The 18188-nt window shown below is 33.5% G+C and overlaps 1 protein-coding gene across 1 annotated transcript in view; it reads left to right on the top strand.

Moving 5' to 3' along the window:
* The window catches only part of LOC143191711 (UNC93-like protein), a 211625-nt gene that overhangs the window by 80171 nt on the left and 113266 nt on the right, over positions 1-18188 (top strand). The gene's annotated exons all lie outside the window — the stretch shown is intronic.

Below are 18188 nucleotides of genomic sequence, written 5' to 3'. Positions count from 1 at the left end.
ACGTCGAGCTAAGACCGCCAAGCAAACAGCGGCGGATTCGCAATCGGTAAACCCTTTAGGACTCCAGACTCATCAATATCGAGATACGATTTATTTTGCAGTGCTCGAAAGTGCTCCCTGATCCCCGAGCGGAACAAAGGGAATAGTCCGGGATAAAAAGTTTTTTTATACAGAGCGTGTCCGTCATTGTCGGATCCGTTGAAGTAATCGCGCCGTCTGACCGTGATGCCCCGAAATTCACTTCCTAAGTGAAATTACATCTGGGGCACGAAGGAAAGATAAAGGTCCGAAATGAATAACTGTCGAATCTTTTTCGCCGAAAAATATAGCCCTTTTCATCGATAAAACTTCGCTCTGGGGGGTACATGATGGGCCTTTTGTACTTGGCATCTTCTTTTTTTGATGCATTACACCTGAAATGAAAGATATTAACGATTCTAAGAACAAACCGAACAAAAGCAGATGGTTAGCAATTAAACACTCTTTAAGATAAGACACCAGAAGAAACGTATTAATTACTTTTTTATTTATATTAAATCTCTTTAGGGTAATTACTTTATTAATCCATTATTGCCATTCGTCGCCATGTAAACTACAATTTTACATTACAATAACTAGGCATATAAAAGGTCAATTGAAAAGTCCCCGGCCTACTATAGTAAAACACAGTTTTTTGCAAAATTGGTTTCTTATTCAACATAATTCCCTTCAAGGGTGATACACTGATTATAACGACCCTCCAACTTTTCGATATTACTTTTGTAGTACGATTTGTCCTTTGCTTAAAAATATGCCTCAGTTTCGGCGATCACCTTTTCATTCGACGAAAATGTCTTCCTAGCGAGCTTTCCTTTCAGATCTGAGAACAGGAAATAGTCACTGGGGGCCAGATCTGCAGAATACGGTGGATGAGGAAGCAATTCGAAGCCAAATTCATGAATTTTTGCCATCGTATTCACTGACTTGTGACACGGTGCTTTGTCTTGGTAAAGCAGCACTATCTTTTCGTAACAACCTCTTTTGGGCGTGCACTGCATTTCACCGGCCTCGGTGCTCATTTCACCATATACTTAGCATACCAATCCTTGATGGTTGATTTTCTTGGGGCAGTGTCCGGCAACTCGGCATCAAGCCAAGTTTTTACTTCAACTGTATTTTTTCCCTTCACAAAGCAATATTTTAGCAACAAGCGAAATTCATTTTTATTAATTTTTTTCACAATAACAAAAGTTGCTTCACTCAAAATGCTATTCACAAACTAATGATCCGAAAGCTGTCAAATTTATACACGCATCTTTTGAGGGCTAGGGCTAACTAAAAAACGTATGAATTTAATTCCAGTAGCGCCATCTATGTGTCAGGCCGGGGGCTTTTCAATTGACCTATTGTCTACTAAGACCCCTTTGTCCTTATGGTTACTTAATCCCTACAATAGTAATGTCGATATGTTGATATTGCGGTATTTTCTACTAAACTTCACTGCACACAAGACCAAACGGTTTTGTTCTTTTGAGTATGTGTTCTTGCAGAAATATTAACCAAGGGTGCATCTACGGTACCTCTTAGGATTTTGGTATGAAAATCTTGAATTTTACTTATATTGCTATTCGCGAAAGATCCCCATAACTCTTAAATATACAGTTCTGTATAGGTTTTAGGACTTATTAGGTAAAACAGCAACTTATTAAGTAAAAATAATTTAAATTTTCTTCCAATTAACTGCAATTTATTACTTTTCAATTATTTTTATTAAACCTACGAACGTGAATTTTCTAGATGCTTCTTCATTATTGTCTTTAACAACACATATTTCAATATCATCAGCAAATATAGCCATGGTAGTATCTTCCATTTGCGGTGTATTACATATCTAAAGTAGACAAGAAGTTGGCCTCAATACCTTTCCTACTATACCTAACATATTATAGTTTATTGGCTTATTGTAGGTAAAGCTTCCTCCTAATTTATTCTGACTGATATGTAAGAGTTTTATAGTTCAATATATTAATTTAGTTACAATTTTTGGGATTATTGGATGAGCCCCTCATGGTAAATCTTGTCGAAGGATTTCGAGACCTTTATATAGCTGAGTAGGTTTTTTATATTCGTAGGGTTTTGCAACGACGTCTATGGTTCTATGCACTAGTTCCACTGACAATTGTTGAACTGCCATTGAATGTTTATTTATAAAATCGAACCGATATCCAGATATTAGATTATTGCTTACAGTAATTGGTTTTAATCTTTTAAGTAATAGTTATTTGGTGGTTTTCCAAATATTCTGTTATAATATAGTAATTTTCTGTTAATAAATCATATTTAGTTCCTTTTTTGGTTAACGACTGTTAGGTAGTACACTAACGCTATTCCTTAAAGTAATTTAATAAATTAATTTACTAATATCTGGAGGTGATATAAATATTACTTATTTGTTCGTCCTCAGTTAATACTGATAATTGAATTTGTTTGTATATCAGTTTCTTGTTTTATGCAGGTACGCTCAAGTGTGTTTACTATATTTGAATAATTGCACAAAACCTGACCAATATGTGTATTAACTGGATTAATGAATGCATAACAATATAATTTTTATTCATTATCTGGCTATTTTGACTATGAAAATTTAATTTTATTCAATATATAATATTAGTATTTTAATGATACACTATTCCACCATTTCCTTCAACAGCATATGCCACCGAAAAAAGAAACACTGATATTAAGTGACCATTTCAAGATATTTTATTTGATTAAAGAGTAAATAAGAATACTTATGCTTTATTAGACACGTTCAATTTAGTTTATAATAATAGATAAAAACGACTTTTATAGTCGCCCAGTTCAGTAACGACAAATCACTATAAACTACTGAAATTAGAAAAAACCCTAACTGAAGACGTCTATGAACTACGATAGACGCAATTGAATCATGTATTCATCGTTTCCTTAAAAAGTCCGGAAAACATTACGTTTACAACATGATTTTGATCCATCTGTTTCATACATCAAAAAATTTGTAAAAACACACAAGCGAAAAATCTTACTCTTGCAATAACCAGTTATTCCATTCGTTTTTCCAATTCCAATGTTCTTTCAAAGATATTAACTTTTATTAAAAAATATGTATATATGTATATTTATATATATATATATATGTATATATATATATATATATATATATATATATATGTCATTAAATTTGGTTTTTAACAACTATTTGGTACTTTACAATTCATAAAGAAAGAAACGGATCTCGATGAACATTGTTAAGCCTGATTTTAAACTTACCATGTATTTTTCTGTTTTAGATAACATTATTTCAGTTTCACGACAGTGTCAAAGGCATCGCAATTATACATAAAAATTTGCCGACAATGTTGAGTTTTAATTATTATATTTGAAATAAAACAATCTTTTAAAAACCCATTTAACTTTATCGTATCAAAAACCTTTATTAAACAAAATCAGATTTATTAGTTTTGTTTTCAAGATTTATTAAATATTTTTTCATAAGAGAAATCCTTTCCCCCCCTGAATCCCCCGTTTTAAACTGTAAATCAGTGAACGATTCGAAAAAAGATATTTATGATATATGAGACCATGTTTTCGTGCTGTGAAAACGATTTTATAAATTAGGAGTTACCGTTTTGTTAAATATGATTTGTTGTATCGTTTTGAGCTTGTACTGCCGAGTACAGTGTTACTTTTTAAAGATATTATTCATTTTTAATGTTACTTAAATTGTTGCGTTTACGTCTCCGTTAATATATGTTGCTGTTTTTGTTCTTTTATTATTTGTTGTTTTGAATATTTTTTTTATGTATAGTTAATTAATTCTAAAGGATGTTTAATAAAATTAATGTTTTATTATTTTGAATTCTACATATAATTTAAGAAATTTTTCAGTGCTCTGATTAGTTTAAAAAACTCTAGTTTAACCAACTCAAAAGTTCCTTAAAATTCGCTTGAACCTAGCTCTTGAATTCTAATTACATCGAGAACACATTATTAAATATTATCAATTATTAATTAAGATAATTATTCATTATTATAAATAAATTATTTAGTAATGTAAAGTTGTAAAATATAAGCGCGCAACTTTTCCCGGCGTCTTGGGAACACGCACATAGCTGTTATTCATAAGAAAGGAGCAAAATCATCTCCATCAGACTACAAGCCCATCAGCCATTCTCAGTGCATCTCAAACGCATCAATTATAGTCGATAGCGATCCCTATTGCTAGTTTTATCGAGTAGTGCCTTCAGTTCCCAGTCTCCAAATTTTTTTGCTGCCAAAATATTTGTCTTCGATGTCAAAATCACTATTTTCAAAACGTCAAAATCAGTATTCACATGTTGAAACTAATCGAGTATAGTTGACATAAACTTCACATAAGATTCCCTGGCTTTCATCAAATTTTTATTTCAAAATTAGAACAGTAAAACTTCAGGTATACTTAAAAGTGAAGTCGGTTGAGGAGGCTTATATCGCAATATGCTATTGCCTACAAATATACCCCATGTCATTTAATGCACAATAACTCCATCTATTGTAAATCTTTTGAAATACATTTCCAGCAAATAAGAGAATACCTAGCAGATATTTCACAAAAATTAAACTGAAAGTGCTTACAGCGCATTATGCATATATTGTTACAATTAAGAAACATTCATGCTTTGAAAGAAAATCCTAATACGTGGATTCTGACATGTCTGGAGTGAGGAGTATGGTAGTTTGGGGTGTAAGGCTACCAAAGACCGCAAAAGATGTTACGAACTAACACAGGATGGAATTTGGGTACCACAGGTGTCAGGAAACAACTCACTTACTCAGGCGTAGACTGTTGGAATTCGACTGTTGAAGTCATCAAAACTTGGGAAACCATTCCGAAGTGGGCATACCACATGAAAATATTGCTTCAAAATAGTGCTATTCAAAAAATCATCAAGGTATATTGGTGGTCGAAGGTACAGGGGATAAAAATAATTTTGTCACAACTATAAGCTGCACAAACAGAAAAACAAAAATGTTATGTATGGTGATTTTAGGAGAGGGGAATTATATTACCACTGATACGGTCCCGGTTGTTCAAAATACAAGATGGTGTAAATGTGGTGTAGAGTCTTTAGACCACCATTATTACACCTACATCAAGTTTAAAGGTTGACAACACTTGTTACCATGCGGTTCCCGGCTTTAAAAGATCATCACGACGACGTCTCGCTCTCTTTCCAGTTTTCTCTTTTTGTCTACCCCTTGTAACAGTACCATTTCCATAGCGTATACCTGTACCACACCTGTGCTCCATTGAGGCATATTGAATGGACTAGCATTTTATACAGCGTCGCTTTCTGTGGGATTGGAAGTTTGCTTTTTCTGCAGAGTAGAGGAAATAGTAGGCTGTACACGCCATTTCCTTTGCAAATGGCGTGCTGAATTTGGGCTGACCAGTGAAATGCGGTCGAACTGGAGACCGTGGGTATGAAACTTTCTGGGGCCATGGGATAAGAATTTTATCAATTTGGAGGCGATAGATGCGGAACTACTTCTTGAGGTGGAACAGAATAGGATGAGTTTTGCTCAGGTTTATCTGCAGCCGCCAGAATTTGTACGATGTTATCGCTTAGTTTAGCTGTACTGGGAGTCTGTTGCGAATAGCGTTAGGACAGTAACTGGTTGTGAAGAAAGCGGTATCGTCTGCGTAAAATGCTGTGTGGGAAAGTTTGTAGAGCGGAAATCAGCCATGTAAAGGTTGAATAGTGCTGGGGATAGTGGAGGACCATGCGGGACTCCTGCGGAAATTTTTTTACAAGAGGAGATTGCGTCACCGATCTTCACCTGAAAGGACCTACCATCCAAGTATGAATCTATCAGGGATATTAGATCATTCGGTAGACCTAGCTGTTTCGCTTTAAATATTAGACCATGATGCCATACTTGAACGAAAGCTTTGGAGACATCTAAGAAGATCCGGTTTTTCGACCTCTTATCAGTGCCTGGTGGACAGTTGCTGCGACGCGGGAAGCTTCATGAAGGCATGAGTGTTTGGCACGGAAACCGAATTGTTCGTTCGGGATTATGTGATGTGCGCCTGTAAAATCGTTTAAAGCGTTTAATATCGCTTTTTCGCCAAGTTTGGAGAGTGAAATAATAAGGCTGATGGGCCTGTAGTCAGATGGAGTGGACTTGGCATTATTTTAGAAGTGACAGCGACAAGCGTATGTTTTCAGTTCCTTGGGAAATGCTTTAACGTCAGAATGCAGTTGATAGTGTTAGCAAGTTCAGATAGTTGCTTGCTAGTGAGGTTTTTTAGATGGTTTATTGTTATACCATCTGGGCCTGGAGCTTTTCTGGAGGACAGACGTTTTGTAGAGAGCTGAAGGTCTCTGATAGCTCTTCAAAAGATGAATTAACTGGGAGTATTGCCTCTATAGAGAGGGGATAGTGTCGTTTATGATGGATAATGGCTATTGAGGTGGGCCCAGAGAAGGATTGCATTTCGTATGGCTCTCGAGCATGTTTGCGAGGAGCTCAGCTTTTTCTGGATTTGTGAAGGCGATATCTGTAGAGGCCTTCAGTGGGGGCGTTCAGATTTTTCCCCATTACGCTTTTGGCGGCGCGCTAGAGATCATCTGGGGTAGCGGTGTTGTCTAGCTTTTGAAGAAATGAATCCTATTTCTTCTCATTCCGGGCTCTAACCCTGTCCCTGACCTCTCTGATTGAATGCTGCACCGTGCGTTTCTCCTTGGGATCCAGAGCGGCGTGACCTCTTCTCGCCAATCGGTTCTTGTGCCTGATCAGTTTTTTTATTTCTCTAGGGAGGTTAAATTGAAACGGTTTAGGGCTGCTTGTTTTAGTAGCTCTGTCTGCGGAATATCTAGAGTGAGTCTCGATACTGCATTTTCTAGATCGTCTGAAGAATTTATACTTGGGATAGGTCCGGTCCGTTGAAGCTCGAGTTGAAACAAACTCCAATCGGTGGTTTTCATCGGTTTAGGGACAACGGAACTCAGTGGAAAGTCGCTGATGGTGAGGAGGATTGGTCTGTGGTCGGAATCGAGATCTTATAGTACTTGCAGACCGGAAGCTTGATTCGAATTTTGGTAGATGAAAAAGTCAATTCTTGATTGTCGATTGTAGGAATAGCGAGTTGGTTCGCTTGGAGCAATTAGCCCAAGTTCCATCTCATCTATTATCCGGACGATGCCCTCATAAGCTGATAAAACATGTGCATTTCGGACTCTTAAGGTATTTCCGAAAATTCCACGATTTCGGGTCTTATTGATATTTATGGTTATGGACGCCACAAGGAGTCCTCTACAAGGTCTGCCATCTGACACGTTTCGTCTAGCCTCGGTACTTGAACTCTCGTTATCCGAAACACTCGACGACGAGCCGATGGAAATAATCTTAGTTGAACACATGTTCTTTTTACTTTGTATCTTTTTGACTGTGCAATTTCACCAGATGTTCAATATAATGTGAAATTATGTTTTGTACCAGGCTATAATTCTTTTTTAAAAGAATTCTACATTTAACGTAACTTACATCTTAGATGAATATCCTAACTATTAAAATAAAAAATTTGCGTCCCAACATATTGCCCGCCTTGAACCATTAGGTTCAAAATAATAATAATACTATTCCTAATCTTAAAACTACACAGTTTTCTTGAACTTACATAAATAATTACGTCGCAACAATCCATCAGAACATTCCACATAAAAGAGATATATCCGAACATTAACCAACAGAAACGAAACAATTCACCAAATTGCTTTCTGTTTATAATTTTATGACCGGCGTTAAGAAAAATATCTGCGGAAAAATATTCATTAAGGCACACTTCCACGCCTCTTTCTTGTTAGCACTGCCGAAAAAAGGGCACCAAAATAAATAAAGCGAGCAAATTCCACATTGCCCCCACCCGAAAGTTCGAAAATTAAAAGCGCCAGCTCGAAAATGAATTTAAATCGCCTCCTTAAAACTCAATCGACCATCTAGGCCTTAATTGTGAGACAACCGGGGCGTAGCACGGAGAAAAAAACCGAATAGATGGAGTACGAAAAGTAGGAGCAGCGGCAGCAACGGCCGAAGAAGGAGAAAAAAACGATCAAGAGATATTTATGAGCGGATTTGTTGACTTTGCTTTTCGTATATTGTTTTTTTTTGTGTGTGCGTTCGTGTTGTTTCGTTATTCGGCACGTTGGATCATCGATGCGACCGGAATTTAGATTTACGCCCGTCGTGGATATGTTCGCTTGGGTGTATGATTGCGGCAACCTATGCGGACAACTGATGGGTTCATATTACTAAACCGGAGAAACTAACGCGATAGTGGTTGGGACATTATGTTTCGCGCTGACATAGGTTCTAAAGACAATGATTTATGTTAAAGCAGTTAAAGTTTTTCACCACAGAGGAGTCTATGATCGGAACCAACGAGGTATACGGCGGACTGATCCTAAGTTTGTTTTCGAAACTTTGATTAATTTAATATTAACAATGCTACCAGTCTTTGGTAAAAATCATAGATTACTTTAATTGAACAAAAACAGTAAAAAATTATTTTGAAACGGATAACTTCAATTTTGAGGAAAAAAGTATATCTTTTATTTTGTAGGTTATTTAAACATGAAAATATAAAATTGTTTTAAGAAAAAAATTTAATCGACTTCAAAAAATAAATAGGGAACTCACTAAAGCGAAAAACGATCAAACTTAGATTTTTAATAAGAGTTATATTAAATAGATTAGCTTTGTTGGTAATTTAATTTTGTGTATATGTCACAAAGTTATATTATTATTTTTAAGAGTCTTCTTCAGGACTATTACAAGTATTCAACAATCACAATACTAAATTTACAACCTTATCCAGGCAGGATTCAAACCCACGACTACAGCAGCAGCAGGTGGACCGTCCTGTCGCCTTTACCACTGCGCCAACCAAGCCGGCATTAATGCTACTCTTTATTTATAATTTTTTATTATTTTTTGTGTTGTTTGGGCCCGGTTACTGACTTCAAACTGTTCAGTTGATAGTATTTAAAATAATATTGTAAATTGACAAATGGGTTTAAGTACGTATTAGGCTAAATTGTGTGTTTATATCACAATATAAAATACGTGTAGTATATAAGTTAATTAAGGTTTTTGTTTATTTTTATTTGGTTAATATAAATATTATTATGTACATATTTTGTTTTAAACGCTTTTATTTTGTTAAAAAATCTAAGTTTGATTATTTTTTTCTAGTTAGTTCTTTATTTATTTTTAGAAATCGCTTAAATTTTTTTGTTAAAAATATTTTATTTACCTTTTTTAGTGTTAGATATTCACTCAATAAATTACGCAGTTATTTTATTAACTATTACAATTTGTAGGCCAAGTAAGGAAAAATAGGAATAGAGAAAAAAGCGGGGTCCGCTACCGCTAGGACATAAAAATATTGGCTCCGCTGGGATTTGATGCTACAACCTCCGCATGTGAGTCGAACAATCTAATCGCTGCCCCATAGAACTACGGCTTCATATATAATATCTTTAGTAAAGTGTTAATATGTGAAAACATTCTACGTGCCTTTGAAATTTGAGGATTTCCATCGATTTTTCCGGATTCAGATCTTCATCATTCAGATCAGATCCCGACTTAGTTCCAAAACGGAATTTTGAAAATCGAAAAAAAAAACATAGAACTTCCTTCTTTTTGAAGGCGGTTAAAAACAAGATTAATTGACAAGAGTTATGTATTGGCACGTATCGTCAGAAAATTGTTGATTTATTATGACCGCTTCTGTGTTAAAAAAAATAGATGTAGGAAACAGTTTCCGTCGTACAAAGATATAATACCAGTTGAAGCAGTAGGAAGCGTATTTAAACAATCTTTTAGATTCTCACTGTTAGGAGATAGGCCATTAATTTGAGTATCACTAGAACGTGTCGTGTTGAAGTTTGATGAGATTATTTTTATTGTAATTCAATTAATTAAATCGATTTTGGATATACAAAATTTTTTGAAATAAGTCTTATGTTCAATGTAAGTCGAATCGTCTGATTTAAAACATTTAATTTTACTAGTTCAATTTGAATATATCCGGAGAAAGGGCACCGATACTCTCAGAAGCTCTAGAGTTTCCTTTCGGAAGATAATAGAATAAAATAACTTTAAAAACATACTACTGCGGCAGCATTAGCAGAGGACACGGCAATATTAGCATTGGGCACGGATTAGGTCATAAACATATTAAGCTTTATCTTTTTTTAGCATCTTAAGCATAATTTGCTTATGGTATCATGCCTTGGTGGTAGTAAAAACATGTATACTAGCTGAAAATTTGGCTTATTAAAATCAATGAAATAAATTCTACTGATATAACTCTTACCTGGAATGGAAAAACATACCCACCTATAAATATTAATAATTACTAATAATACCACCCCCTTAATGATTAGATATAATAATAATAGATATAAAAGTTTTTTCGACATTGCTGGCCCGCATTTTCAAAATCTAATAAACTTGATGCATATGCAAAAATAAAGCTAGAAAATTAACTTTAGAATACAAATCTTGCAAATACAACAGCATCGATTGATCTCAATTTCATCTAAATTTTAAACGATATGACGATAAAGGTGAATTAGACTTTTAGAAGAACGCCAAATACAAATGGCTATGGATCCCTTACTAATTGTTGTCACAAGTGTGCCTTCCAAATACCTTTCAAAGACAGAAGTTATAGTTTGTAATATTTTGTTATTTTATGGCTAATACAATATATTGGTTTTTTTAAATAGATGTATTATACAACAAATAAAAGCATAATTTTTATATTATAATACTATTTATTGGTATTTGACAGACAGAAAATTATATATAATAAATGGATGCTTGATACAAATAAAATGACTTGAATTTATCTATTTAAAACAAGAAATAGCGATATATCGGAATTCTAGATTGACGTATCGATATAGACTTAATTCGATATATACCGTTTTCAATGTACTCAGAGATCATTCAATGGCACCGGAAAAGGTGATGAGTGCTTTAATCTATGCTCTATATCTCCAATGAAGTGATACAGCGTTATAACCCTCTAGAAGCAATAATGAGTATAATGCAAGGTTTTAATGTTAAATATTTAGAAAGTGTCAATAGGCTTTCCTATCAGTTTGATGGTGAGTGATAACTGAAATTCGTAGAATAAAATGTTTACTACCATCCTATCTGATTTATTGGCGTATATAGATTTTAAGGCAAAATAAAGTAGAACAAAACATCAGCTCTAAAATATTTTTTATGGATCTACAAGATATGGTATTACTATGTATTAAAATCGCATCGGGTACATTTCTAACCAACTTTATGTTGAAGCCTCCCTGATACCCTTCACTTTTCAGTAAGCATAATTTCGTCGAAGTGTGAACAAAAAAACCATCCGTGCGTTGAAAATGTCTGAATGTGGGCCGAGTTAGTAGCATTTGCGAAAAGTTCTACTTTTTTACTTTAAGCAGCCCTTCTTATAAAGATGTACCGATTTTTCATAAGGCTTCAAAATCGTTTAAAACTAATTTATAGGTCTCCGTATTTTATAAAAAAATTTAGTTACTGATGTGATCTATATGTCATGTGTATAATAATAATCACTGTAAATGTTTAATGTTCAGTGGATACATTATTAAACCTCTAAATTATGTTAAATTAATTTTAATAATGGAGCATTTACGATTATTAATAATTTCTATTTCAACATCTGTAATTTCACACATCGAAAACCAAAACTAGAGAATAACACAAGACAGAGAGACAACGAAATTAACTCATAGCATTTTCGGTCGCGCGATGAGCGATTCTTTCTTAATGGAAAGCTATAAGCTGCTATTGATTAACGCGAACGGCATCAATTCCTGGGCGACATCTGCCTCCGCCATTACGGAAATTTACTTAATCGAATTGAAGGCGTCGTCGGTCCCCGCCACCGAACAGAGAAACATAATTTAGCGTTCGTGTTTACGAAGATGAATGAAATGTGTGCCCGTTGCCTGTCGGGATTTACCGAAATTACGTAATAACCCGTTCATAATCCTTGCATATGATCAGCATACGTTCATCTGAGCACAAAAACAAGTCACTATTTCAATATTTTGTGCGTAGTTTTCTTTGCGAGTTACACAAAGAAAAACTGGCATAGTTAAAAGATTATATTTACACTAAACTTGTTAATTTCGAAGATTATGAATGTTATTGAAAGGTTATGTGGGATGTATGTGGTCGTTGGTCCATCTGGACAGCTTATAGTTCTTTTAAAAATAGTTGCAGAGAATGAAAAAGCACTGCGTCTATTCAAATTTTAATGGTGTCCCTTTAGAATAGTTTTCCAAGTTTGGGTGATTCCAGATTCCAATATTCTACAGCTAAGAAATTAAGTTATTACAATACAGGTTCGGTGGCATCCTAAACTGCAAGTATCTGTCCAAATTCTAGTAGACTACGTTAATTCCAGCAACTTTAGTCCGCTGTTGGAGGCCTTACACTTTGAAATGTTGGATGAGGGGTGTATTTCAAAGGTTGGATGATTTATACTTCGTTTCTGGCTAGGGGCCTTTGAGCAGCTTTTATGTCTCTTTTATGATACATTAAGATATCGCGTAACTACAAAACGTTTGTCTATCCAATGTCAACCTATCTCCTTTTCTTGAAAATTAATTTGATTCTGCTTATATGAACGAATTTAAAAAAGAATAGCTACAATCTTCTTAGAATCCTATCGTCTGCACTAGCTATGAAATATGAAAAGAACTTAAACAAATAAAACTTTTAATTTATTATAAAGCTGTTACTTTTTAGGAAGAAAAGAACGATTTAAATGTATTCGAACATAAACTAAACTGCCTATGTCTAGACGCCTCACTAATGACGACCATTCCGTCACAGAAGCACCCCTTCATCTTCAGATAATCGGTTCATAATCCTTGCATACCATCAGCATACGTTAATGACAATAGCAAGTGGCAAAGGGAATTGTAAAATCAAAAACTGGCAAAGTGAAAAGATTATTTACAATAAATTTATTAATTACAAAGATAGACGGGTATATACGATTAGTGACGACAACATTCACACTGTCAAAGTTGCACCAACTGTGCGCCACTCCTTTGGCGAAGTAATTAAATTTTCTGTGTTACAAGAGACTGTGTATGTAGACCATGTGTATTCTGCGAGGACTGTAAAGGCTGTGAATTTCACACAGGTTCTTGGAGACTAAGAGGGGCAGATTAGACGGATACATTGAATTTTATTCCCCCTCGCTCCTCCCTTGAGTAACTTGTAACGAAAAATTAAGTTGGTTTAATTGTTTTCCTCGCAACCTGGCCAATAGTTATTTCTAGAAAGGGAAAGACCTATTCAATGATGATTTTCTTGTATCAGTAAAAATAAGCACACAAAAATTTTCCTGAAATTCACCTTTCCAATGGGATTTCAAGGTCAATGCGCTTCTCGGAAAATATTGGTTATTACACCAGTTTGAATGAATATATCTGGTCGACCCTATTCACTCACATAAATCATGTCGATTTATATATATTATTGCATATGACGCGAGCTACCAGTACATGATAATGTAATAATATATGCGGTAACGATGTTATTGATATCAGTTTTTCCATCTGCCTTAATGGTAATAATATTCTATATACCACTGTAAATTAGCACACAGTGTATAACACACAGTATATCCTATAAAAGGGCTAAGTTCGCAAATATCCATGACGCCGCAAGAATACATTAGTTTTATGAAACTAAATTTAGTTTATGTTGATCTGTTGAAGACGGTTAGTTTACTTTTAATTTTAAAATAATTCATATACATATTGTATAAATTTATTCTGCATACAGCAACCGCCAGTTGAAATATTAAAAAAAAAATGTAGAACTAGGTCAGCAGACGTTTATCTCAATATTAACCTCTACCTGGTCAAAGTACATCCGGGATTCTTTCATTCAGATCTGAAGATTAATACTAAACTCGACAAAACAAGTGAATGTGATTTTTCGAAAGGAACCTGGTAAAACCAAGTCGTATAGTTGAAGGCAACAATCCTTTCCTGGGTATTTCTGCGTCGTTTTTGAACAATATAATAGTTGAATATAGTTATAAATTATTGACAATTAGAACTTCCGACAAAAATACAATATAAAGCATGTGTTATTTATATTGATAATAAATTCAATGACATACGACCATTTGATCGTCCCAAGTTCTCAGAAAAATTCTATCGATCGGTCATCCGCCATATAGTCCTGGTTTGAGAACATATCACATTTCTGCCCATTTCAACAAAAATTACACGGTCAATTATTTTAGAAACCAGAAGGCCCTGGAAGGACCCTTTTAAAGTTGGTAAGTTGCTAGAAAAATAAATAGAATGCATGAAAATAAGGCATTAATTTTCACAAATCGTATTTTGAAAAATAGTAATTCAATTTTGACAGTTCAATTTGTTTATTATTATTAAACTAGAAATATATATAACAATTCTCGTAACCTTCATATTATCAGATATAAGTTATGACGTTGACCTGATATGCCCTAGTGTTGAAATCCCTTTTGTATAGTAATATTTATATGAAAGAGATAGATATATTTATGTCCTTAACCAAAACATGCAATGCTCAAAGATATAAAGTAATCATAGCATGCATTCACGTGATATCCCAGATTCCATCTATATGACTCAATAAATTCAAAGAATATATTTGTCTTTTGATCAAATCTGAGATCGCGACAATAATAATGAATCATAACGGAAGTATGTCAAATATTTCGTGGTGAAAAAAATTAGATATTCTGAAAGACATAGATATATATTTTCATATGATACGCATTTTAATCCGTCGCTGTATGACATGTTATATGTTATAAGGACAAAATTAGATACTTTAAGGATAAAAGAATTTTAATTCTGTAAACTGTTCTTAATAATTTCGTGCATGATCTAACAATACACTAAAATATATTTAGGAATTTTTACTCAATATACAGGTTATCCGGGTAATGATATGAAGCGGCCATATCGGAGTATATTAGTTCCAAATTATCCAGAAAAAAATATTATTAAAATTAATATATCTAAATCGGCCAAAACAAAAGCCCCGAAATTATTTGTAGTTGTTTTGTCTACTCTTCTCTAGAAGACGCAGCAGCTTGATGGCCACGACCTACCACAAAAGATTTTCTTGGTGTTTTGTTTTTTAAAGAAGTTCAGAAATATATGTACTTCACAAAGAGTTTACAGAAAAAGAAAATATATATTTTTCCAATTACAAGTTTTAAAACAATTGTCTTAAAAGTGTAATAGGTAAGGTTTGATGTCAAGATATTGTTTGAATATTGATAATATAATAGTCAGATATTGATCTATTGAACCCTATTATTTCTCCATATCATGTGTGAAACAAATTGTAGCTCATCAGAGTTCTGTTCGCTAATTCAGCTGCGAGTCTTCTTTTTGTTTTAATGGAGAACTTTTCATTTAAACTGAAATTAGGTTTGTCTACATTAAAAGATGGTGTTTCTCGTAAATTACTAAAAGTCGCTGCGAGAACGACATACTTTCTCATATTTAGTGGCCATTCTTAACCCAAAATCCTTGCTATATTTCATTATTTTATCTTTCAAACGGTTTGAAGGTTCTCCAACATTAAGAAGTGACAATAATTTTGCCGACTGCTTTCGATGACCTTTTGGAGTATCTAATCTAATGTCTATAAAATCAATAAAAATAAAAAATTTTATTGTAACATCTGCTAGTAAAAAAAAACTTTGTTAATCGCAATTCGCAGCAATTCAATTTTTTTTTGGAAATTCGATATATACTATGAATAATTTGTTGAAAAATCCTGGATGTGAAGCAAATTGATTTTTTTAAGTTTAAAATTCTCGAAGTTTTACACAAATTTAGATAGATAGATATGTCTAAACTGTAAAAAACCTAAGAGAACCTTCGCGGTGTTTTTAATCTATAACAACATGAAGTGTTTGTTAGCTTGATAAGAAATCAGTTCTATATTATGTAAAGAGAATACCAAATGATTTAGTCGAGATTCTTGGATTATGATGACATGTTATTTATTTAGTGACAAATGCTGTGTCCATCTATTCAAAAATAATACCAAAAATTTGAAAGCTAGATATTCAGGTTTTAGTTAATTTTGTCCTTGGATTGTGTGTTGGATTATAGTTAAAAAACTCTTGTTGTTGGATTAAAGTTAAAACTCCTCCACCATTATCAAATCGCTTTACCACAGATGTTTGCGATCAATCATTTTACAATAAAATAATATACATTTAAAATTAAGTATCAAAATTTGCTAAACCTTTAAAATATATAGTATTATAGAAGTAAGTCTTTCGTTTATTTATTCATATTTTTCCTCATACTGGCGGCACCTTTACTTGACTTACAACACATTGTAATACTTAATAAAATAACTGCATAATTTTTTGAGTAAATATCTAACACTAAAAATTTGAAACGATTTCAAAATTAAATCCATATATAAATCTAAAAAAAATAAATGGGTGGAAAAATAAATGGGTGCCGAGCCCAAACAATACAAAAATAATAATATAATTCTGTGACATATGCAATATTGTACAATAAATTGCAAATTACGAACCAAACGAATCTAATTTGCTGCTCGTACCGACTTCAAAGTGATTGGTCGGTAGTAGTTAAAATAATATTGTAAACAGATAAATAGGTTCAGGTAGGTATTAAACTAAATTGTGAGTATGTAGTAGAATATAAAATAAGTGTATGCCGGCTTAGTGGCGCAGCGGTAAAGGCGATAGGATGGTCCTCCTACTATTGCGATAGCCGCGGGTTCGAATCCTGCTGGAACATGGTCGTAAATGTATGTTTCTGATTGTTCAAAATTTGTGATTGTTCTAGGCAAGAGTGTAAAATCCGACAAGGACAATGATCCCACTCATGCCACTAATCAGGCTGGGTTAGAATGTCTTCTGGGATGATTTCTAAAGTTGGTCCTAATCGTTAAACTTTAGGTCCAATCCAGATAAACCCATAGTTGGTAAAAGGAGACTTTTTATTTTTATTATATATATATATATATATATATATATATATATATATATAAATATATACATATATATGTAACGACCTTGAGGAATGTCGAATTTTACATCGTGGAATAACGGTCTACAAAATACCCAGAAATATAATCCCAGATGTTGAACACGGACGGGGTGCCAGCAGCGCCAACTAGAACCCAATTACGAATAGCTGGCGGCAACCCCGAGACGTTTATCTGGTATGTTATTGAAGGGTATTGCGATTCATTCAGTGCTCAACCATCGTTTGGTTGATCGACTGCCCAAGCCTCGTCTCCAGGTAACACCGCTGCCATCCGTTTTATATAATTGTATTTTTCACATTTTTTTATATAGCCAATAAATAACGGTCACATAATGTAAACACTGTTTCATTTCGTTTTACCTCCATTCACCGAGCCACATCATTTACCCTAAATATATAAATACGTACGTATTTTTTTAGTTATTTCAACGATTATTATTTACGTTATTGTTACGTATGTTATTATTTAGTTAAAAATATTTTATTTTACATTATCAAGTCATAGCCCTGCATGATTTTATTTTGGATATAAAACCTTTTAAACTGGGCTGCAAGTTATTTTGTTTTTTACATTTTTTTATTCGAGCTATATGTACTCCCGGCTACAGTGGAAAATTTAAACACGTTCCGATAATGATAACGACAAATCCAGGGAAGATCGGAAACAAGTGATTTAATACTGTGCTGAACTAGCAGATATATAGAGCTTTCGATACAATAAAAATAATGTCAAAGCTATCTTCATTACTACGCTCAGATTAAAGTAAACAAAGAGATAGAGTAACGAAACAAAATAGATTGCTTTTTATTTTCTCGTTATAGAGTGGATTAATATTTAGACAAGATATTTTATATGACACGCTTCCTCGGTAATACAAGAATTGTTCTTGGTTATATATACATAAATATATATATATATATATATATATATATATATATATATATATATATATATATATATATATTTATGTATAAATAAATACGTACGTATTTTTTTAGTTATTACAACGATTATTATGTACGTTA

Source organism: Rhynchophorus ferrugineus, unplaced genomic scaffold (assembly GCF_030347505.1).
Source record: "Rhynchophorus ferrugineus isolate W39M unplaced genomic scaffold, kcgeb_rfMv2 rfM2, whole genome shotgun sequence".
Taxonomy (NCBI): domain Eukaryota; kingdom Metazoa; phylum Arthropoda; class Insecta; order Coleoptera; family Curculionidae; genus Rhynchophorus; species Rhynchophorus ferrugineus.
The sequence above is the reverse complement of the archived record's forward strand: the minus strand, read 5'-3'. Positions and strand labels throughout refer to the sequence as shown.